The sequence below is a fragment of the Phascolarctos cinereus genome, unplaced genomic scaffold (assembly GCF_003287225.1).
Source record: "Phascolarctos cinereus isolate Bilbo 61053 unplaced genomic scaffold, phaCin_HiC Scaffold_4;HRSCAF=312, whole genome shotgun sequence".
Lineage (NCBI taxonomy): Eukaryota > Metazoa > Chordata > Mammalia > Diprotodontia > Phascolarctidae > Phascolarctos > Phascolarctos cinereus.
This window is the reverse complement of record NW_027555847.1, coordinates 714294506-714317501: the sequence shown is the minus strand read 5'-3', so window position 1 is coordinate 714317501 and position 22996 is coordinate 714294506. Positions and strand designations below refer to the sequence as shown.

Below are 22996 nucleotides of genomic sequence, written 5' to 3'. Positions count from 1 at the left end.
AGGCTGCCCTCTCGAGCCAAGATCTACAAAACCCATGACCATTGTGACTAGGATCACAGAATCAAATGTCTCAGAGCCAGAAGGGACCCACCTAAGCTAGCATCCTCGTCTTATAAAAGAAGAAATGGAGACTCAGGACTCACCAAATTTCAAAGCTGGAAAGGACCTTACAGACAATTTAGTCTAACTTTCTCATTTTACAGAGAGAGACATGGAAGCCCAGAAGAGGAAATTGACTTGCCCAAGAGAGAAGACCCTGTACCAATCAGCATGACCAACTCTTCCCCTCCTCCAGACTACTCAGGTAAAGCCTTCTGGGAAAACCATAGCAACGGTGTACTGTTGAACACCCTAACCATCTAAGGAGGGTTCCCATTCCAAAATGGCTGACTCTGGGCTGTCTCAACAGGGGATGAATTAAAAAACCAACAAGGATTTTCCAAATTCTTTCTATGTGCCAGACACTGTGATGGATCTCGGACTTGGTGTCAGAATGACCTGGGTTCAAATCCCACCTTTGCCATTTTACTAGCTATGGGACTCCGGGAAAGTTACTTAAACTCTCTCAGGCTCCATTTCCTCATCTGTAAAATGGGATGATTTTAGTACCTACCTCCCAGGATTGTTGTGAGAACCAAACGAGATATTTGTAAAATGCTTTGCAAACCTTGAAGTGCTACATAAATGCTATTACTAATCATTGTGAAGCACCATATAAATATTTGTTAGTAGTAGTGGTGGTAGTAGCAATAGTAGTAGTAGTAGTAGTAGTAGTAGTAGTATAGTAGTAGTAGTAGTGGTAGTGGTAGTGGTAGTGGTAGTATAAATGCAGAAGCAATTACTGGAAAGCCTAGACTTCAGGGTTGGAAGACCCCTAGGCATCTGCTCTCCATGACGAGGGTGGCTAGCAGGCGCATTAGGACTGGTGTTAGTAAGACAGAAACAAAGACTCCAAGATCAGAGCATGGGTTAGTAAGGAACAGCATATCACCACCAGCTGGGGCATCTCTGCAAAGAAACAGGTATGAGCCACTAGGAGAGAAATGGAGATAAGCAGGGAACGTTAGTTGGTTAGGAGCAATGCAGTTGAGGTATTTGCTCGGGTTAGAAATGGGTTAGTAACAGGAAGAAAAAAAAAGTAACCACTGACTGAAAAGGAGACAGGTAGGAATGGCCTCCATAGGGAGCCAGAGTGGGATTACCACCCCCTGGTAATCCCCATCCAGGACTCAGGGTCTATGAGCAGAACGCACACCTTGGGGGTGAATGTGATGGGGCCCTGGGCACTGCCTACTGCAGGAGTTTCAGGTGGCTGGCAGGGGCAACTCTCACGCCTGATGCTGAGCTAAGAGAGCCTGCCGGACAAGAGGCTGTGGTGGTCCTGTTGCTGGTGGGATCCCCAGCCCTGACCTGATCTGCAGGGAGGGAGTGGCAGGTTCGCTCTGGCAACTGGACTGGCGGTCTGCCCAGAGATGCTGGGACTACAGCCCAAACTGACCCAAGTTTCCCATTTCCCCTCGAGGCCATCTTTGCTCTGTGAAGTTAGGATAGGGTGGGGGTGGGGGCCAAACAGAGAAACAGTAGTTAGTACAAAGCATGCTTCAGGTCCGGTTAGTTGGTTAGTCTGCCAGCAAAAAGGCACACTGAGCAGCCCGTCATCAGACACATCTCCTCGGTAGCAGAGGGGCCTCAAGACTCCCTGGGGTTAGTATGTTAATGGTAAACATGCAGCATTAGTCCAAGGTTACTCCCTGGTCATCTCAAGAGCCCCAGGCCCCATCCTCGTACCATTCACTGAACAAACCCCAAAGCTTCCCTCCTAGAGTGCCCCCCCCTCCAACCTTCTGGCCCCATCTCCACCTTCATGCAGAGCCAGAACTAGGGTCGGGAGCCTGAAGTTTTTGCCCCTGGGCAGGTCACTGAGAGGGTACTAAGGCCACTATCCCAAGGATGTTCCACCTGCAGTCCCATTGGAGGGGGGAGTGATAGAAGTCTTTTCCAAGTGGGAGAGCTTGGAAGCCTCCTAGTATCTCAAGGCCTCCTGCTCCAAGCAGAGCACAGCCCAAGCAAGCCTCTCCTTGCTTCCCCAAACTATTGCTGCTGATGCCACCTGGCCCAGGTAGAGAAAGTCTAGTTATGGCTCTGCCTCCATGGGACCTGCCCTGCCTCCCCCAAGCCCATGCTTTCTCCCTTCTCCTTACTATCTGTCTTGGCTTTTCATCACAGGGTCACAGACCTAGAGCAGGAAGAGACCTCAGAGGCCATCTAACCAACCCCCCAGTTTGCGGAGAAGAAAATGAAGGCCCAGGAAGTTGAAGTAATTTGCCCAAGGTCACACAGGTACTAAATGGTGGAGGCATGATTTGAACACAGGTCCTCTGACTCTAGATCCAGGGTTCTTGTCTCTGAACTATGCTGCCATTCCCAGAGTCTTATATCAACTTCTGTTGTTCTCTGATTTACATGCAGAAGTCTGACTTCTCCTGCTAGACTATAAGCTTCCTGAGGGCAGGACTAGGCTCTCCTCGATGTCCAAGCGTCTAGCACTATACTGTTTTTCATGCAGTATGAGAGTCAATAAACCCCTGGTGGGTTGAATTGGACTGAAATGAGGCTAAACGCTGAGAAAACATCCAGACTAATATGAGAAATGTGGCTGGGTTCTTGGGGTTTTTTTGGGGGGGGTTGTTTGTTTCTTGTTTTTTTTGACACATCCTCTCCAAGCCTGAGTATCTAACTCCTGATAATCAAAAATATTGGTCAATGGGGATGTCTGGGGATGGAGGGGGGCGGTGTTAATCTTGCTCAGGCTTCACATTCCACTCACTTTCCCCATCTGACTATTAGACATCATCCCCTAACTGAGCAAGGCAGAACCTTGGTCTAAGAACTCGACTGGAAAACCTGGGGGGCTCCCAAGCCATGCTGTTCTGAAATACTGCTCCATCCACTCACATAGAGGAAAAAATCGATGTGCATTCATTTCACCTGCAAAACATGCTTCCTCCCCTCCACCAGTCTGCACTGAGGCTCTTCTGTAGGGACCATGTCTAAGGTTCAGGCAGCATAGAAATTGCCAGAGAATTCATCAGAAAGTATTCTTCCATGTCCCAAGCCACCAGGCGGGAAGTAAAGTATGAGGGGTATGCTGGGATACTAAATACTGAGATGGAGGAGTTAAGAACTCGACCACCAATACCTTTTCAAGTCTCCAAAAGAGTAGTTTTAGGAACATTGTAGCTTACAGGTCATCTTGCCCATTGCCCTAACTGTGCAGAAAAGGAAACTGAGGCTCAGAGAGGTGCCATGACTTGCTCAAGTTCACACAGACAATTTGCAGCCAAGCTGGAGCTAGAATCCAGATCTTCCACACAAGGGCTTTTCACAGTCTAGACCATGGTTCTTACCGACTCATGAACTCTAAGAGGTGGAATATGCTAAGCAGATAGTTTTCAAAAGAAGTCATTTGAACTCACAGAAGAGAGACATTCTTAATGACTTATTACATGATCATAGATTTAGGGTTGGAAGTGTTTCAGAGGTCATTGGGTCCAACTTCATCATTTTATAGATGAAAAAGCTAAGGCTCAAGTTAAGTGACTTGCCCAAGGTCACACAGAGAACAAGCAATGAAGGTGGGAAATGAACTCAGCTCTTTGAACTCCATATCCACTACACTACAGGAGTGGGGACCCTCTGGGTCATGTCCCAACCCCTTCTAGGAGATCATAGAACATAACCAAACCCTCTCCAAAACTACTCCCTCCACAGTCCTGTCATAGTTAAGGGCTGAAAGGTCAATGGCATCTACCCCAATGAGGTCATTGCTAATGGCCTTAAGCACCTGCAGCCCCATCTCCTACCTAGTGACAAGGGTATATAGACCTAGAAGGTAGCAATACAGCCTGTACTTGACCTGCAGTGACAGGGCATGATTCTTAAAGCAGCTGCTGTTTCCAAGTTTGCACCAGACCATCTCCCACCACCAGAGGTCTTGAAGCCACAGAGACTGTAGGAGGAAGGAATCTCATTAGGTCATCTAATCCAATCCCCTGCCTTCCAGAAGGTGAGACCTCACTACCCTTATTTTGCAGATAAATCAATGGACCCTACAGGTCAAGTACTTGGTCCAAGGACCCCCAGCTGTGCACCCAGTTCAGGGTCTCTCTCCTGCTTGCCTTCCTCCCACCAATAGGAAGAACTTTGCAATGACAGGACGACAGCTGTCAGAAAGGAAAATCAGGAGGCAGAGGGGTCAAGGTGAGATCTGTCATCATCTCAGCTATGATTTGATGGATGACCGAATTGGACCCTAGCCACCTCTTCCCAATACTTATCCTATTGGGCATGACCCTTGGTCAATGGGCGCATCCAGGGAATTGGGGGAGGGCAATCTTACTCAGGTACCACATTTCACTCACTTTCCCTTCTGACTGCTGGGCACCTGTCCCCTGGCCGAGCAAAGCAGGGCCTTGGCCCAAGATCTGGACTAGAAAACCTGGAGGTCTCCAAAGTCACGCTGTTCTGGAATATTGTTCTACCCACTCACAGGGGGAAAAAAATTGGTCTGCATTCATTTCACCTGCAAAACATTCCTTCCTCCCCTCCACCAGCCCTCCTCCAATGAAGGGGGGCAGATTCTTCCCCAGTGATTCTGGGGGATCCCACCAACCCTCCAAAAAAGTGATGCCTCTGAGGAATGATTGAACAGTGAAGGATGGGAAACAGAAAGGTCTCTATCTAGGAATCCAAGCTCCCCGCACTTCTCCCACCACTCCCCCTTGAGACTTCCCTCTTCCAATTTTGCATTCCTATTCCCTCCTGAAGGGGCCTTTCGAAGTGGAGTTAGGGAAGGCATTATTGAGAGAATGGTTTTGGCCACAGGCTGGGTGCCCTAGTAGGAGGGGAAGGGGGAAGCACTACTTGGTAGGGATTGGCAAAGAAGCATCAGGCTTAGAGTTAAAAACACCTGTAAAGACCATCTAGTCCAACCCCCTCCTTTTACAGGTGAGGAAACCAAGGCCAGAGAGTTGAAGGCACTTCCCAAGGCTGCATAGCTCCTAACACAACCTGAGTTCTAACCCAGGTCTTCTGATGCCAAATCCAGTGGTCTTTGCTATATATCATGCCCTTCCCTAGGCTGGAGAATCCTTAAGCTTGACCCTGAGTTAGTCAGAGTTCACCCCACTGCACCTCATGTAGAAGAGGCCAGGATTGATGAGAAGGAAAGTCTCCCTGCAGGCTCTAAACATCCCCCGGGTAGGTAGCCAAGCCATGCTGGATGTCTTCCCCAGAGCCCCATACATGTGCCTTTACCTGGGGCTCTGTCTCTGTAGGCAGCATTGTTCTGGATCACAGAGACCATCATTCTCTGTGGGATGGCAGCCAAGGCAGGAACTCATTAATAGACCCTTGGGTCATAAATCTAGTATGGAAAGGGTCTTCTGAGGTCCAACCCTTCCCATTTTACACAGGGGGAAACTGAGGCCCAGAGAGGTGAAGTGGCTTGTCAGAATTCACGTAAGTAGAAGTAGCAGGGCCAGGATTGAAACCCATGTCATCCAACTCTAAACGCAGAGCTCTTTCAGCATTCTCTGAGCTCTGGCACTCACTCTGCTGGGTGGGAAAAGGACAGGGTGGTGGGGAGGTCCTGAGAAGAAGAGTCCGTCGGGCCAGGCTCAGTATCTTCCATCTGGGACTTGGAGATGGAACTCTGGACAAGGCCGGTCACTTCTCGGGGGGGAAGAGTCAGGATGTAGCAGCCACTGGAGTCCGGAACAGGTAGACATTTGTGTGCACAGCTGCTCTGTAAAGGATGAGCATATGTGAGATGAAGTCTAGGAGATTCTTCTGAACCCCCTACTCTCTACTCCTTACTGCTACCCCTCCCTCACTTCCAACCCTACAATACTGTCCTTTTCTGCTTAGATAAACTGTACATATGGTTAATCTCCCCTGTCTAAGCAGAGCTAGGGCCAGGGCTTATCTAAATTTTTTATCCCTCTGGGCCTCACCCACCCATACCCACACCCAGAACTGTGTTCTATACATAGTAGGTACTTAATATATGGGGTGAGGGTTGTTTGTTTGTTTGGTTGGTTGGTTTTTTTGGCTAGGCAATGGGGTTAAGTGACTTGCCCAGGGTCACACAGCTAGTAAGTGTTATGTGTCTGAGGCTGCATTTGAACTCAGGTCCTCCTGCATCTAGGGCTGGTGCTCTATCTACTGCGCCACCTAGCTGCCCCACTTAATATATGTTTTGATATTGTTACTGGGGCCTGGACAGAAAGGAATGATTACCATTTTTATACTTAGAGAGGGATAGAAGGAAAGGAAGGAAGGAAATAGGTATTTATTAAGCACCTACTATGTGCCAGGCTCTGTACTAAGCACTTTACAAATATTATCTCATTTCATCCTGTCAACAACTCTGTAAGACAGATGCTATTATCATTCTAATTTTACAGCTGAGGAAACTGAGGTAAACAGAGGTTAAATGATTTGCCCAGGGTCACACAGCTAGTGGGTGTGTGAGATCACATCTGACCTCAGGTCTTCCTGACTCTAGGTTTGGTGCCCTACGCCCTAGCTGGTGATAAAGAGAGGCTATGTAGTCTATTGCACCTAAAATCAGGAAGATGTGTTTATATCCCACCTTAGACATGTATGGCTGTGAGACCCTAAGCAAATCTCTCAACCTCTCTTAGCCTCCATTTCCCCATCTGCAAAATGGGGAAAATAATAGCACTTACCTCCTGGGGTTGTTGTTAAGATTAAATAAGATGAAAATTATAAAGCACTTTGCAAACCTTAAAGTGGTACAGAAATGTTGTTCTTACTGTTATTATTATTATTATTATTATTATTATTATTATAGCTATTATTTATATAGTGCCTTGAGAACTATAAAAACATCTTTAAAGAACCTTATAGTGATATCCCTACAAACTGTTCAGTTTTTCATACTCTCTTTTCCTTGTCTAAGGAAATGCTTGTGTCTGTTGATGCTTGCTAATCTCACAATAAAAAGGAAATTTTAATTTAAAAAATTAAATAAATAAAATCAGTAGGAAAAAAAGATAAGGAAGAGAGGTGGTGTGTCATGGTGGCTACAGAATCAGCCTTAGAGACAGGAAGATATGGGTTCAAATCCCAACCCTGACATATAATGGTTGTGTGTACCTGGGGAACCCACAAGCCATGGACAACTCCCTAAGAGCAAAAGTTGAAGAGAAGCTATTGATCTGCATTGACAGAAGGAACTTCCTCATCTGGAGTTCTACAAAATAATGAAATCACAAGTCTAGTCCAGTAAAGACCCAAGGTTTCACACAGTAAGTGACTGTCAGAAGTAGGACTTGGACCCAGGTGTTTCTGATTCTGAGCACCTAACTCCAGGTACAGAACTCATTTCACTGCTCATTTCTATTTCTTTCAACACACATTTCTTGAGCACCTTAAGTTCCTTCTTCAAAATAACCCTCTAGGACTGGTAGTACAAAGATCATTGCCCCCAAGTGACAGATGAGGAAACAGGATCTTAGAGGCTAAGTGATTTGCCCAAAGACAGAGAGACTGTAAATAGGAGAGTAAGAGTAAAGGAGAAGAATCTAATTCCCAACTGTAGAATGAGAGAAATTATTTTACCACTATATTAATAACCAATTATTAATTTGAGATCCAGACTTTTCTCCTTTATTTCCTCAGTTAAGGTCCAGCCCCTATAAAAAGTCAGTCTCTGAAGGACATGATTGGTTGATGAGATTGTCAATCTTGGGACTTCACCCTATTGGGTTTATAGTATAAACAGAATCCAATCTAGATGAGTTCTTATATTAAGGAAATGAACTCCTATTCTTGTATCTCTCCATTAGAGTTTAGAGTGATCCAGCTCATGGAGGAGAAAACCAGCCAGAGTAATCTAGGGGGAGATGGATTCCTCTGTCCAGATTTCTGGAGGTACCTGAGTCTCATAATCAAGTCATGTTCTCAGCAGGAGGAGCTGAAAACTTCTGGCCCATTCCTTATTAAATGTCCACCAATCAAGGTTGATTTTCATTCATCAGGGGCATTCCCTTTCCAAAAACATTTAAGGCTATCAAGCTCTCCCTGTTTTTATCTTTGGTTACCAAGAGAAACCACTGACCATCAATTTATTGATTGAGGGTTAGCTTAATTAATAAATTGATTATTAATTATCCAGAAACTGTCTCTCAGGGGTTTTCATTCATCACATAGAATCAATGGATATTGAGAGACATGACTTCTCTGTTCCTACAGATTCTCTGTTTTGTGGAAGGTATGGGGCAGGGACCTAAGCAAGCTCTCCAAGAATCACAGAATTTCAGAACTGGAAGGGACCAGAGAGAACAACTCGTCCAATTTATGTCTGAACAAGAATCCTTTCTACAAGGACCCTAACAAGTAGTTTGCTCTACCTTCCTCTCTAACCTATGGGCTACTCTTCAGATTGATTCCTCTTGGTTCCTACCTGGAGGTGTCCAATCAACTGGCTGACAGCAAGAAAGAATCAAGACAGGCATTTCTGAGGCTCCAGACCCTGGATGGGCTTGTGAACTGTCCAGGTTGGGTCCTTAGTGGCTGGAAGAGAAGACAACCGAGCAAAGCAGCAGAAGAAAACAAGATCCCTCCCCAATCCCAGGGTCTTTTAGCTAGTGAGAAATCCCAGGAACCCTAAGGATTCTAGAGTCTAATCAAGTGCCATCTCACATCCATCCCCCACACCACCACACAGACACCAAGGGCCAGAGCTTCTATGAAGAGATAGAAGTTGATATTACTGTCAGCACCATGGCCAGGGAAAGCCAAGGAGCAGGGAACTACTTCAGCACTATGGTCGGGGACAGCGAAAAGCAGCAGCGGTCACTATGGACAAGGGAAGGCTTTATAAGCGAGCTTAATAACCAAAACAACAACAACAATAATAAAAGCAATACCAATATCAGCAACAGAAACAACCAACATACCGCCATGTAAAGATTAAAATACACTACCAGGCATTCTCTTTTGGAGCTTTGGGAAGATTTGGTTCCTTGCAGAGAGCATCTCAGACTCAACTGAGCCCCTAGATTTGGTAAAGGTGCATTGATGAAATGAACAGAAACTTTCCTGGTAAGAATCTCTCTAGGTATGTCCCTCCCAGTACCTTTGCTCTTGGGATACATAACTTGGTGTGGTGGCTTGAGTATTGGACTTGGGGTCAGGTAGACTTTGGTTCAAATCCTACCTCCAATACTTCCTAACTATATGGCCAGCCTCAGTTTCCTAATCTCTAAGATGGAGATAGGAATTCTTGTAGTGTATGAGCTTCCTAGGGTTGTTGTCATACTCCAATGAGATAAAGTGTAAGAAACACTTAGAAAAATCTCAAAGAGCCACACAAATGTCAGTTACCTTTACCATTCACATGGTTTTGCAGGTGTCTGTGGGTTTTTTTTTCCTTTAGGGAATAAATCTGACTTTGCTTGATACCTCCATAATAGCTAAAGACAAGCCTCCTCACAGTGAGTCCACAAAGATAAGACCTTCCTGAGACCACATCACTGTTGCATTTACAACCTGAGACTCTAAACCATTAGAGATGATTTGAAAGGTATGAAACTGCCCAGCCTTGGGTCATCCAAAGATAATCACAAAGTCATGAAGATAATAATTCTCTGAAAGTGGAAGGAGAACCCACTAAGGCCATCCTTAAAGGGTATGGAGTGTGATCAGGTGCCAAGATTGAGAATGTTCCTTGGCCGTATAGGACTCCAGAGGTACATAGTGAGCAGTTGGGGGTCCTGGTCTTTTAAAACCCAGCCAAAGCTGCTAATCTTATCACCCAACATATTTATCCAGGTAAAATCAGATAACAATGAACACTGAGGTCAGCTCTGCAGGGATTAAAAAAAAAAGGTCCCCAAATGGAAGCTGGAGGTAGAATGATGGATAGTGACTCCTCTTTTTGCCTTAGTGGCTTGGAAGTAACTGGCATGCTGACAGAGGCAACTCCTACATGATCCTTCATGAATCCCCTACAGAACTGGCTGGTCTGCTCTGGAGGGGACCAATATTTCCCTCACTCCTTTCCCCACAAAAATGCTCAGGCTAAGTGGGTCGGAGGGGTGACTCCTGGAGACGTCTCCTTTTTTTCAGCATCCTGTGAGCTATGTAGTTGGTCAGTAAGATTTTACTAATTGACTCATATGCCAAGCAGTGGAGTTACCCTCAATCTCTACTGTAGACCTGTGGGAAAAGGAGATATCCTCAGAGGACAATGGCACTGGGCCTGGAAGGGGAAGGCTAAACCCACTCTTTGGGTGCTTTTTCAAAATGTGGAGGGAGCAATAATGATCTGAGCCCCTGGACACTGAACTGAGTGGCTCTTCCTCTTCCTGCTCCGAATCACTAGAAACAAACCCTCCAGCCTGTAAAGTCTAGGGGCCAGTCAGGCAGTGAGAATGGAAGAGAGGATTGCTACCCAGGGAATACAAAGTCAAAGAAATGGGACTTATCTGTGGAATTGGGAATGAAAAATTCAGAAGGACTGGGCTCTGGTTCCAGTCCTGTCAATAATTTACTATGCAATCTGTAGCAAGTCATTTTGCATGCCTGGGGCTATTTTCCGAAACTGTAAAACTACAGGATTGGCCTGGTTAAGAAAAAAAAAGGCAGTGACCAACAGATTCTGTTCACGGACAGGTGTCTTTTACATTCATCTTATGTTGTTTTCATTTCACTGAATAATGGCTGGTATTAAGTATTTCTTGTAGTCACAAGGAACGTGCTGGTAAGCATACTATCCTGTCAGCCTCACTGTGCTTTGGAGAGTATTTACCCCTATGGTTCACGTGAACCTCACTGTGAGCCAGTTTTAAATAAAGCAATTCCTGTTAAGGACCATAAAGAACTAGGTTTAAAAGCTGTCTCTATGAAATCAGCCATTTCTTTGGAAATTCATACATATTTTCAATTTATTTATAAGGAATTATTGTAATTTACATGGACCTGTAGGTTAACCTGATTCTGTTTCTAACTGTTTCCAATCCATAGGGCAAAAATAACATTTTCGTTGTTTAAAAAAAATGAGGTCGAACTGGATGCCCAGAGAGGTCCCTCCCAGCTCCAATGTTATATGGCCTATGCTCTAGCATTCTACATTTTAGGGCTCTTTCTGGCTCTGGCCTACATTCTTTGTTTTACATGCCTTCCTAACTCTGACATTCTTTGTTCTAAGGGTCCTCCCTGCCCTGACATCCCAGATCTCACATTCTGTAATCTAAGATGACTCCCAGCTCTGACAGCCTATAATTCTATGCATCCTTCTCACATTGCAACAGAATCTAAGAAAGCTCTAAGTCTGTGTGAAAAGCAGATCAGAGGGGCCAGGCTATATACAAGCTTCTATTCCCCCAAGATGCCCCATGGTTCCTGGTTACACAGCTGAGAAGGAGAGTGGGGATTCTGTCCTGAATCTAGTCTCAGGAACAAGTATATTTGGTTATGATCATCAGAGTTCTAGAACTGGAAAGGATTTTAAAGGTCATCTAGTCCAACTGCCTCATGTTACAGATAAGGAAACTGAGGTCCAGATATAGCCTGTATTGTTATTTGCCACAGACATTGTGCTACATTGTATGCAAAGCCAAAATAAGAAGACTTTTACCTAAAGGTTTACATAAAGTGTATGTTGGGTAGCAGTATTTGGTGCATATAAGGAAAGTGATATCAAATCCTCAGGGTTTGACCAAAGTCACAGAGGAAGTAAGAGTATAAGAACCCCAGTCAGCAGGGTTACTCGGCTTCCACGCCCCAAGACCAAAAGGGATCTCAATACTTTTGACCCAGCATGAGAAACTGAGCTTGGAGCTAAAGAGAGCCCAGAAGGAGAGTTGGACCAGGTCCTCTGGGACCCTGAAAAACAACGGAAATGGTCTCTCATCTCTCAGAAGTGCCACCTAGAGGCAGAGCAATGGAGATGACCTCTCAAGTTTCCTTCCTGACCCAAAAGCCTATGATTCTGCCTTCTCTATGTTCTATTCAATTCCACTCAACATGAACATTTATTAAGCACCTATCCCACGCTAGCCTTTCTCAGAGCCAAAAAGACTAGAGAGAGGAGGCTGGTAAGTTTGTCATACTTATCTGCAAGGTTCCTGCCTGACATGTTAGGGGATGTCCAGCTGCTTGAGTCTTGGAAACACCCTTCTTTTATCACAGGAAACGGAAACACTCTGGAAACCGATTCCACAATACTGGAAAATGTGAAGGCTCTTCTGGTGTCCAAACAGCTCCCTTGTCCTGGAAGCATGTAAGCAAGGTTCATTGGGGGAAGTATAATTAGAAACTTAGCTTTCAGGGGGAAGGAAAACTAAAGCAGTGAATCTGGAAGTTGTGCGTCAGGACGACGCACTATGTCTACCACAAACAGGCCTGCATCTCAAGGAAGGAGCCAAGAAAGTTCTTTTCTCAATCACATACAACGTTGACCCAACGTCGTTCTGGTCAGGGGTAATCCTACCGCTTACATGGAGATTACACTGTATCCACCCAGCCCTACCTCCAGCTCATTTCTGACAATGAATTTGAGTCTCTGGGCAAGTTTCTCAAACTCCTTGAGCCTTCCAGCTTTAAATCTGTGATCGTCCTGACCAACACTTCCCCATGCAGAAAGTGTTCAGTAATGTATTGCCATTTCAACCTCACTAAACATGCCACTTGGGGAAATTCTGCCCCCTTCACTCCCAGGCTGCCCCTGTCCAGTGATTTTGGGAACTCTCCAACACTTGCTTAAGCCAGTGGGAGGAGTGGAGACTGTTACCTTCTAAGGGCTTCCTTCAGTCTCCTGTCCATGGATCTCCTCATCAGCTCCTGGATCTCCGTCCCCATGTAGAAATATCCCCTAAATCTCCGCCACTGATGAACACTGCTGGGCAAAATCACACCACTGTGATGAAATGACAATATATTATCTAATCTCTCTAAAGGGCAGGGTGGCATAGTAGTCAGGATAATAAAAGATAAAATGCATATAGCACTTACTATGTGCCAAGCCACATGCTAAGCACTTCATAATTATTATTTCATTGGTTCCTCACAACAACTCTGCGAGATAGGTGCTGTTATTACCCCCATCTTACGGATGAGGAAAATGAGGACAACTGAAGTGAAGTGACTTGTCAAGGGTCACATAGCTACTAAGCGTCTGAAGCTGGATTTGAAATGAGGTCTTACTGACTCCAGGGCTGGCACTCAATCCACTAGCGGATAAAGAGTTGATCTGAAAGCCAGGAAGGCCTGGGTCCATGCCTTACCTCTGACACACACTGTGTGACCAAATCACTTAACCCCCAGACTGTAAGATGCAGAAGAGGTCCCAATCTTAATGATAATGGGAGTTTCCTCACCTGGAGATTCTCCCAGGGATGAGGAACCTGTGACCTTGAGGCCACCTGTGGCCCTCTAGGTCCTCAAGTGCAGCCCTTTGACTGAATCCAAACTTCACAGAACAAATCCCCTTAATAAAAGGACTTGTTCTGTGAAACTTAGACTCAATCAAAGAGCCACATTCAAGGACCTAGAAGGCCACAGGTTCCCTACCGCTATGGGCCTATACAAATGAACTCACAAATCCAGTCCCCATCCCTAGCCTATCTAGTTTCAACGGGGCCATCAATGCTCCATGGATATCATTTACACTGTCCTAACTGAATCTCTACCCCACTCCCTACAGTCTCTATTCCAAGCCTCTGTTCTCTCCTCAAGTCACGTTTACCACTCCCTTCTCCCCATCTCATCAGAAGACATCAACTCATATTTAACCAAAAAAACTAAAGCCGTCTGATGCGAGTTCCTTCTCTCAAATTAAACACCTAACCCCTATAGGCATCTTTACCCACTATCTTTTCAACCCCTCTGAACATGCCCTTACTCCCCTCCCAATCCATCTCCTCCAGGAGCTTGTCCCTGCTTCACCCTCTAATTTTCAGCCTCTCTTAACCTGATGGCTCTTTCCCTGTTGCCTATAACCATATTCAGATAACCCCCAATTTTAAGAAAAACCTTCACTTTGCCCTACCATCCCCTCAAGATACTTCTATCCATTTCCTCTTTCAGTCTCAGGCAAACTCCTAGAAAAAAGCTGTCTACATGAAATGTCCATATATTTTGACCCAGACACCTTACTGCTTGGCATATACCCCAAGGAGGCCAATAAAAAAAAAAAAAAAGAACCCACATGCATCAACATAGCAGTACTTTCTCTCCTGTCAAAGAATTGTAAACAAATTGTGCCCATAAATATCGTGGAATATTATTTTACCGTAAGAAACAATGGATGAGGAAATACAAGAAGCATTGGATGACTTCTTTGAACAGGTTCATAATGAAGTAAACAGAACCAAGAAAACAATATATGCAATGGTTATCACATTGAGGTAGCCGGGTGGTACAGTGGATTGAATGGTGGGCCTATCTGATTTCAAGTCTAGCCTCAGACACTGACTATAGATGTATGACTTTGGACAAATCACTTAACCTCTGTTTGCCTCAGTTTCCTCAACTTCAAAACGGGAATGGCTAACTTGCTAAACAGCTACTTCACAGGGCTGTCATGAGGATAAATGAGAGAATGTTTGTAAACTGCTTAGTGCAGCATGTGGCCCACGGTGGAGGCCATATAAATATTTAGATCCCTTATTCCCTATTCCTCCATTTACAATGAGGGAGGGAGACAATGAAATTGAATACTGCAGAATTCTACTGACCAAATTTTTCTCCAGAGGAAAAAAAAAACATCTCTTTTCTTTATTCGAGAAGTTGAGGGGAGGGGGTCTACGTGGGTGTCAAATGCTGTTGCAAGGAATGTTGGTTCTGCTGAGCTATTTGTCTTTTTAATTTCTTTTAAATCTTTGGGACAAAATAAGGCTCACTGGGTTAGGGAATGCAGAAGGATATATTTATAGACGAATGTGATACAAAAACCAAAGAAAAAAGCAGCAATTAAAAAAAGAAAAAGCTGTCTATCCTCATTGCCTCTATTTCCTCACTTCCCACTCAAACCACTGTGGACTGGCATACAACCCACACAGCCCAGCAAAGCTGCTCGCTCCATGGTTCCCAATGACTTCATAATGGCTGAATCCAATGGCCTTTTCCTAGGCCTTTTGCTTCTGGACAGTGTTTGACATTCTTCCCCTCGGGATCCTCTCCTCCCTGATTCTTCTTCTTAATATCATTCTCTTGGTGCTCTTCCTATTCTTCAGTATCCTTTGGAATATCACGACCTATGTGTGAGGCACTCTGGAGCCCTGTCCTGAGTCCTCTACTCTTATCTCTATATACACTTTCTCCTGGTGATCTCATCAGCTGCCATGGGTTCAAATAGCAATTCATGCAGATAAGTCTAAAATCTACACAGCCAGCTCTCACCTCTCTCCGGAATTCTAGCCTTCCATCCCCAATCCCTGCATAGCTATAATAATAATAATAATAATAATAATAATAATAATAATAATAATAATAATAATAATAATAACAATGACTAACATGTATATAGTGCTCACTATATGGTAGGTATTATACTAATTGTAATTATAATTACTATCTCATTTGTTTCTTACAACCCCCTGGAAGGTAGACGCTATTTAAACCGAGGAAAACAGATGTTAGGTGACTTGCCCAAGGTCACATAGCTAGTGAATGTCTGAGGCCAGATATGAACTCAGATCTTACTGACTCCAGACCCAGTACTCTATCCATTGTAACACCTAGCGGTCCCTACATGTGTGTATACACCTATATGTGTGCCTGCTGACTTTCCCAATAGAATGTAGGGTCCTTGAGGACAGGAACTGTTCAGCTTTTGTCCTCTCCTGAATGTATCACTACCTACTTGAGGTATTTACTAATCCTCCAGTGCCTAGCACCAGGTACATGTAGGTGTTTGTTGATTCATTGAATGCTAATTAGTTGATATCTAGACCTGGATGTCTCATAGCCTAAAATCTTACAGGTCCAAAAGAGACCTCCAAATCTTTTACTAAAACCCATCACTCTTCCCAATTGCCGTATTTCTTCTGAAGGTATCACCATCCTTCTAGTCAACCAGATTAACAACCTCCAAGTCATGTTCAATGAAATGTCTGTCTGGCCCTTAGGTTTCCATAGATGTTGTCTTTTCAAGAGTTGGGGTCCTGTCTTTCATATATGACAAATTGTTTCCCACTTTCATTACCAGATAACAACTCTCATATGTGTCATTTTATCAGAGCAGCTAAATTGAATGATTTTATCCCCAAACCCTGTCCTGCTCCAACTCAGTTCCCAGGATTGTGGATGACATAGTGAGCATCCTTAAGGTATCCATTAGCCTACCTCCTGACATCCCTAAGCCTTCTTAATTCCTATCCTCAATGTAATTCCTCTCTGTCTATAATTGTGTGAATAGGCCATTTTATGCATTGACACTTTGGGATGGAAAGACTGAGTGAAGCCTCCAGCTATAGCTGTTCACAATAAACTTTGAACATTCTGCCTGCTAATCAAAATGTGAACTTTTCTTTTGGTATGAGAGTTAAATCCCAGAATAGCCTGAAATTAAGTGGACTGCTGCTACCAACCCCAGATGTCTCCCGTTGATACATCACGCTATGTCTTAGTTACCTTTCATCCACACACTTAGGACTCAGAAGGGATTCCCTGCTACCTGGCAGAATCCTGAGCTTTCTACAAGGCTCAGTTCAGTGACCACCTCCTACATGGGGCCTTTACTGAGCCTCCCTTTATTAGCGCTCTCTGCCTCTTTATATTGCTTTAGAAAGACATAACCTAACATAAAAAGAGGACTACTTCGGAGGCCCTGAGACCTGGGCAGAAGCACAGCCTCTTACATATACTAGCGCTATGACTCTGGGCAAGTAACTGAAACTCCAGTAACTTGCTAAGATAGTAACATGGATTAGCTGCCAATGTGCATGGATAGAAAGATCAAGTCAAAATGTTGGGGTTGTTGTAAAGAAGATTACTGGTTAGCTGTGATTTGGCCTAGATGGTCTTTAGCATCTCTCCCATCTCTATCATTCCCTGTTCTAAGACCACCCCAGCTCTGACGTTGTCTATTCTAAGACCCCTCCTAGTTTTGGACATTCTAAGTTTTAAGGCCCTTCCTAGCTCTGATTTTCTGCTATAAAGCTTTTCCCAGCTCTGACATTTTATGTTCTAAGGCCCCTCCCAGTTCTGTCATTCCCTGTTCTAAGACCCATCCCAGCTCTGACATACTATGTCATAAAGCCTTTCCCAGCTCTGATATTCCCTGCTCGATGGCCCCTCCCAGCTCTGACACTCTCAAATTTAAGGAAAGTTTGTTGGATTGAATTGAATCCAAGCAAATTGACCATATTTTGTGAGTCATAAAGTCTTCCAGAAATATCACCCATCTGAGAATTAGAAGACATGAATTCTTTCACTCATTTCGGCAAATCACTTCCTCTCCCAGAGACTCATTTTCTTCCTCTGTTATAGGATAAGACTGGACAACAGGATTGCTAGTTCGCCTACTAGCTGTACCATCCAATCATTCTGTCCCATTCAGTGGTGATATGACTAGCCAACAGGGATATGTCACGATCCTCTAGATGTTTTCTCCAGATTCCAGTTAATATCTGTAAGTCCTTTGTAAACCTTAATGCACTATATGAATGCTAGCTATTGTTACTGTAAATTAAATTTTTGTCGTTGTTCAGTCATTTTCAGTTATGTTGTATTCTTCATGACTCCATTTAGGGTTTTCTTGGCAAAGATACTAGAGTAGTTTGCCATTTCCTTTTCCAGCCCATTTTACATATGAGAAAACTGAGGCAAACAGGATTAAGTAGCTTGCCCCAGGTCACACAGGTGGTAAGTGTCTAAGGCCAGATTTGAACTGAGGAAGATGAGTCACTCTACCCACTGGTGCCACCTAGTTGCCCTGTAAATGAAATATAACATTAATTTATTAAGCACCTACACTGTCCCAGGCACTATGCTGGGGCTGAGAGTACAGATAATGCCAAAATAGCCTCTGTCCTCCAGGCACTTCTGTTCTACTGGATGGATAAAATGTATGCACAAAAACATAGATCTAAGGTAATTTAGGGAGAGAAAGATCACTAGCAATTTGGCAGGAAGTCCAGTGGCAAGAGCATTGAGAAAAGGCCACTGTGAGATTTCCCAATTGGGATATTGTTACTAACCTGGAGACAGCCATTCCCTGTTGAGTGATGTGGGTCCGAAGCCAGAGTCCACAAGAAGTAGGGAGGACATGTAGACAAGGGCTATACAGGAAGCCTTCTAGGAGTCTGGCTCTGGATGGGAAGAGAGATAGAAGAGGATGCACTGAGGAGATGGGAACACCAAGTGATGATCCAGAGATCTGGCCACAGCTGTAGACATCAGGGAAAGAACCAGTGTACAAGGAGACACTGAGCATGAGAGAAGGGAGGGAGAATGACTGAGGGGGCCTGTTCCCAGGGAGATGGGAGGAAGTGGGATCCAGGACAAATATAGAAGAAATGATTTTCACAACCCTCATAGATGATTCCTCTCTTTCGCAGAGAAAGAAGAGAATGGTGTGAATCAGGAGAGAAGGCAGGATTCATGGTTCAGTCTCTATCATCTCAGAAATGGAAGTTAGGTCCTTCTGTGACAGGGAGTTAATTGGGGGAAATTGTGCAGGGAGCCATTCTAAGGCCCCTTCCCCCTCCCCAGCTCTGACATTCCCTGTTCTATGGTCCCTCCCATCATGACATTCTCTAATTTAAGGCCCCTCCCAACTCTGACATGATGGTTCTAAAGCTCTTTCTAGATCTGCACGTTCTATTTTCCATGTTCTACATCCCCTTCCTGCTCTGACCTTCTATGTTCTAAAGCTCTAGAATTCTAGGAAACCGTGTTTTCCTAAATGTGCATTAAGCTGATAGTAACTGCTTCTCATCTGGCCTTAGTGGTTTTGCTCTCGTGTGGTTTTTAAGCAGGGAGGGAGAAGCAGTGTCCAAGATCTATGAGATTTAGGGTGAGCAGGGGGGAAAGTGGATAGTACATTTGGGAACTGAGCTTCCTGGGAGCAAACAGCTACGAAGAGTAGAAGAGTGTAGGCAGCAGAAAGGACACAGAGCTGAACCCCAGAAGCCTTGGGTTTTAGTAGCCTGGGGGAATCCATTCACGTCCAGGCCAGTTTCCACTTCAGTAAAATGAAGGGTACAATACCAGCATTGGCTGCATCCCAAAGGCATCACGAGGGTCATTCTCTCTTCAGAGAGTGAACTTGAAAACCAGAACATCCAGGGGAACAGCTGGGGAGAACCAGGGCCTTTTTTGGTGGGGTGGGGAGATAAGAAATGAATGGGGACCAAAGCCTACAGCTCTCTATAGGACAGCATTAGTCTCTGTTTCACTCTCCCTCTTCCTTGCTCTTTCCACTTCCCTCCCCATTGCTCTCTCTTCTCTCCCTCCCCTCCCTCCTCTACCTCTATCTTTCTCTGCCTCTCCTCTCTCTCCTTCCTCATCCTCTCTCCCTCCTCCTCTCTTCTCTTTATTCTTTTTAGATGTCTCCTTTGGCCCCTCATCACCTCCTTTCTCCTCTCTTTTTCTCACTCTGTATCTCTGTCTGTCTCTGAGAAAGTCTGTGACACTCCATCTCTGTCTCTCTGTATATTTGTCTCTATCTCTCTTTCCTCTTTTTATTCCTCTTTCTTCTCCTCCTCCTCCTCCCCAAACAGTAACCCTCTGTATGTCTCTTTATTTCTCTCTCCCCTGCATCCTCCTCTCCTTTATCTCTCTTCCTCTCTCCTCATGTCTCTCTGTCTCTGTCTTTTCTGTGTCTCTGACTCTCTCTGACTCTCTGTCCATTTGCGTGTGTGTGTGTCTCTCTTTGTCTCCCTGTCTCTCTGTGTGTATGCATCTGTCTCTGCCCCTCTGTCTGTCTGTCTATCTGTGTGTGTCTGTCTGTCTCTCTCCCAACCCCCATGTGTGTCTCTGTCTCTCCATTCTCTATCTCTATATCTCTCTGTTTCTGTGTCCCTCTCTCTATCTCTCCATCTCTCTCTGACTCTCTGTTTCCGTGTCTCTCTGACTTTGGCTGTGACTCAGTCTCTGTCTCTCTCTGTATTTGACTCTTGTCTCACTCTGGTTCTGGCTCTGACTCAGTCTCTCCCTCTGTCTCTCTGTCTGTCTCTGTGTCTCTTCTCTCTGTCTCTGTCTCTTTCTCTCCTCCCTCTATCTCCTTCTCTCTCCTCTCTTCTCTCTTCTTTATCCCACCAGCTGTTTTCACCAGGATGTCTTCTGCAGTTTGGGTGTGTGCCTGAGAATTGGTTTGAGCCATGGAGCCAACTAATGCCCCAAAGTTCTGAACAAGTCACTGCTTCAGACACCTTCCTGCCTCCTCCTCAGGGCAGCCCCCAGCAGGTGATTCTAGCCTCTGGCTGTTGAATCTTGAGGGGAGATGACAAGACCCCCTCTAGTCCAAGACAGACCCCACCCTTCTTTTGCTACTGCCGCAGCCAAGCCTTGACTTTAATTCTTTAACAGGAACTAGGACCAGGAAATTGCTTTCAGGCATCGCTCTCAAAACTGAAGGGATTGGGGAGACCCCACACCCTTCAGGGTCCCCAAATATGCAGGTTCTATGAGGTCATTCCCAACTAAAGCATGTCAATGTGGAGACAAAGTCAGAGTTAGGAAAGTGATACAATGGCTCCTCAGCTAGGGCTAAGGTACCTAGGCCTGGATGCCTGGGTTCTGTCTGAGCCCTGATCTGAATCCCTAGAGAAAATGGGGAAGGGTCTGCATTTGGGGAGGGGGCCTCACTTTTCTAGAATAATTGAAACATGACTAGAAGAACCCAGTTTCCTCCCTCTGCAGAGTTCTTCTGAGGTTGGAGCAGGAAAATAAGGGTAGATCTTTGGAGATCTCAGAGTCCCAAGGCCAGAAGAAAGCTGGCAGGTGCTCTGCAGTGTATGAGGGCTCAGGGGAGGGAGGAGGAGACCAGAGAAGGGCTGTTAAGATGCTGTCCAGGCTTCAAAAGCTTCTCCCTGGTTATTGTCCAGGGGTGACCCCACCCTAGCAACTGCAGCAGAAGATGGCTCCCCCCTCCCTCATACTGCAGCCCCAGAGCCCATCTGCTGCTCTTTTGTGGGAGCTGGGGGGAGTTAGGGGGGTGCTGGATGGTAAGTCCTTTGTTCTTTATCCTGCTGATTCTTCAGCTGCAGGACACAGCAGACCTCACCAGGATGCCATCTGGGAATCCTGAACGGGACACTGGGAAGGCCAGTCTACACTGGCCCTGGCCTCCTCCACTTTGCTGCAGCCCAAATCCCTTGGGGCAGGGTGTGTGTCATAGAGAGTGGACAATGGCTAGGAGGGGAGGTATCTCTAAGCCCCCATCCCACCCCTGCTGAGGATGGAAGCTTTCTGCAGGGCTCTGTGTGATTCCTTGGACCTGGGGGAAGGGAGAAGTGCTCAGTTCCTCCCATCCCTCTGGGTTGAAGATGAAGATAGGGATACAGGGATAGGGATGGGCAATATGAGGGGGATAAAAATAAGGATGAGGTTCAGGTTGGGGATGGAGATAGGGATAACCTGAGGATGGGGAGGATAGGGGTGGGATCCCGGTTAGGCATGGAAATGAAAGTGAATATAAGGAAGGGTAGGGAATGGGGATGGGTTTCAGGTGTGAATAGAAATGGGGAGGGGAAGAGGAAGGGGAGGAAAATGAGGAAGGAGAAGGGGAGAGGAATGGTGCTGAAGTTCAGGATGGAGATGAAGATGAAGACAGGGAGGAAATGGGGAAGGGGAGGGAGAGGAGAATGAAGATGGGGGAGGGGAACAGGAATGAGAATGGGGTTGGGGTTGGGGATGGAGATGATGATAGGGAAGGGAGGGGTGATGACTTGTGGGTCGGCGATGGGGAAAAGGAGGAGGATGGGGAAGGAGACAATGATGGGGAATGAAAGGGGGATGGGAATGGGGGTGGAGTTAGATTTGGGAATGGGAGGAAGATGAGGAAGGGGAGAGGGTCGGGATCAGGGAATGTGATGGGGATAGGGTTAGGGACAGGATTAGGGTTGGGGAGGAGGATAGGGATGGAGATGGAATAGGGCTGGCTCCAGAGATACGGGTGGGGTTGAGGTTCGGATAGGGGTTGAGGAGCGGATTGGGATGGGAATAGGGGTAGCTTATGGGAGTGGAGATGGGGTTGGGGTTGGTGCTTGAGGAATAGGACCGTGAAGAGAAGGCAGGAAAGGGAAAGTCTCAGCCTTACCTGGTTCCCTACAGGCGGGCCAGGCAGAGACGTTTCTGAGGTGCAGTGGTCTGGGTGATCAAGGCGCAGGCAGCGCACAAGGCACGCAGGCAGCAGCTCAAAGGGGCGAGCATCCACCCTGCTTTGTGCGAGGCTCCAGGTGGCGGCTGCTGCGGTGAGGAGGGAGGGCCGGACTGGGGAGGGAGAAGAGGAGACTGCAAGTCCGGGAAAGCGAAGGCCCAGCACACTCTCCGCCCAGCCGTAGCCGCAGTCCCCAACCTCCCCAGCCGCGCCTAACTGCCCTCTGGTCCCAGCAGCTAAGCTGGCTCTGGCTCTCTGTGGGCTGGCGCAAAGTGGGGAGGTTCCGAGCAGCGCCAATCAAACAGGGGCGTAGGAGAGACCGCTCTCTGAAGAGGACACCGCCCAGCCCCGCCCCTCCCCCCTCCCGGGCCTCTGCAGGGACCCTGGAACAAGTTGCCCCCAGCCGGTTCCTCTCTGCCCTCCGGCGCCCCAGAGCCCCTCGTCTTTCCTAAGCCCCCCCTCCCCGCCTCTTTCGTCCCAGCTGATCAAATTCTTCCCCCTTGGCTGCAAACCCCCTACCAGCCTCCTTGCCCTCGGGCCTCCCTCCACCCCATCTTTCCCTTCCCAGTGCCCCATTACCCCATCCCTTACACCTGCTACCCCCTTCCCTCCTCCCCACCCCGAGGATCTCAGCAGGCG

At 46.2% G+C, this 22996-nt stretch overlaps 1 long non-coding RNA gene across 5 annotated transcripts; it reads right to left on the bottom strand.

The window, feature by feature from the left end:
• Nucleotides 1-147: 147 nt before the first annotated feature.
• Nucleotides 148-22612, bottom strand: LOC110215247 (uncharacterized). Of its 5 annotated transcripts, XR_002326462.2 has the most exons (6): nt 22298-22612; nt 18234-18344; nt 12824-12928; nt 12144-12303; nt 8492-9085; nt 148-5806 (listed from the first exon to the last, which is right to left on the bottom strand). It is a non-coding gene; the product is annotated as an uncharacterized LOC110215247 (long non-coding RNA). The 5 variants fall into 5 exon arrangements; XR_002326461.2 differs by having other exon boundaries at nt 8492-12303; nt 12824-12949; XR_002326460.2 differs by having other exon boundaries at nt 8492-12303; nt 12824-12931.
• Nucleotides 22613-22996: the final 384 nt, after the last annotated feature.